Below are 1,243 nucleotides of genomic sequence, written 5' to 3'. Positions count from 1 at the left end.
AGAACTTATTCTATGTTGAGCATGAGATAAAACACTTATTCCCAATCCAGCCTACCTTTTTCAGATATACAGAGACTAATGAAACTCTGAGGAAACTTCAGAAACTTAGATTGCCAGAGCAAAAATGGTGGGAAGACATGTTGGAAATTTTGTAAATTTATCCTTGGTAAAATGTAAATTTTGAGCTATTTACTGTGGTAAGATGAATAAAGGTGAGCATAGATGAACAAAGGTCAAACAAGTCGAAGTGTATCAGAACAGGTAAAGAGTATCCATCAAAACAAAGCAACCAGCACAGAGTTACTAAAGGAGACAGTAGCAAGCCAAATCATAGGGCCTGCCTCCAGCACACTCAGCGAGAAAAGGAACAGCACAACATCAGTTTACCTTTCACCTATCTTCAAGATTAGTTGTCTCTATTTTCTTGTAACCTACTCTTAGTCACCCTAGAATATATCTCACTCTGTTATGAGATATTTTTTGTAAATATTTTTTGTATAAATACCCCCTTGGTTGGAGTATTGAGGGTGGATTCTTAGACATTGCTGTAATATTGACTATTTTGGAATAAAGTGTTGTTGGACCAACTTTTGTATGGCTTGCTGGATAAAGAATTGAAGCAAAGGACTTTTCACAGATTTCTTGAAGAAAACGCTGGATCAATAAGTCCTCTATACCTTCTGTTTTAAAGTTTTCCTTGTTTATTATATCATCTATGTTTCACATTTGAATGATAAACAAAAAAGAATAATTTAGAATATGCTTGATTGCACTCTGTTTTCAATCGTTATTATTCTCCATGTTTTCTTCTGAATTAGTATAAATAGTGAAATCTTAATTGCTCCTGTTTTCTAGTTCTTTCATTTTGATTATTTATTAAAGAATACTTAATTGCTCTTTAATAGTAATCATTCAAGTTCCCTCTTTAAATATGGTGAAGGATTCTTAACTTCCCTTCATCCATTTTAAGCCTGTTCCATCTATTTCAAGTTGTTATTTGTTCCTTGTTTGACCATCTTGCCTGTGAAACCATCTTTTGTTAAGAAACCAAGTCCAGTTAAGCCATCTTCTTTGAATCCATCAGCCCAATGGACTAAGCTACTCAGTGTTACCCCTTTACTATTGAATCTCACCACCCAAACTCAAACAAAACTCCTAAACTTCACAGCTAGCCTAATATCTTTCAAAACCAAGCTAAATCATAAAGAGAGAGCCCTCTCTGAGTACAGATTAGCTAGATTTT

This window comes from Pinus tabuliformis, chromosome 5_2, assembly GCF_031772625.1.
Source record: "Pinus tabuliformis cultivar Carrire ecotype Pingquan chromosome 5_2, CPIR1, whole genome shotgun sequence".
Taxonomy (NCBI): domain Eukaryota; kingdom Viridiplantae; phylum Streptophyta; class Pinopsida; order Pinales; family Pinaceae; genus Pinus; species Pinus tabuliformis.
This window is presented reverse-complemented; position numbering follows the sequence as displayed.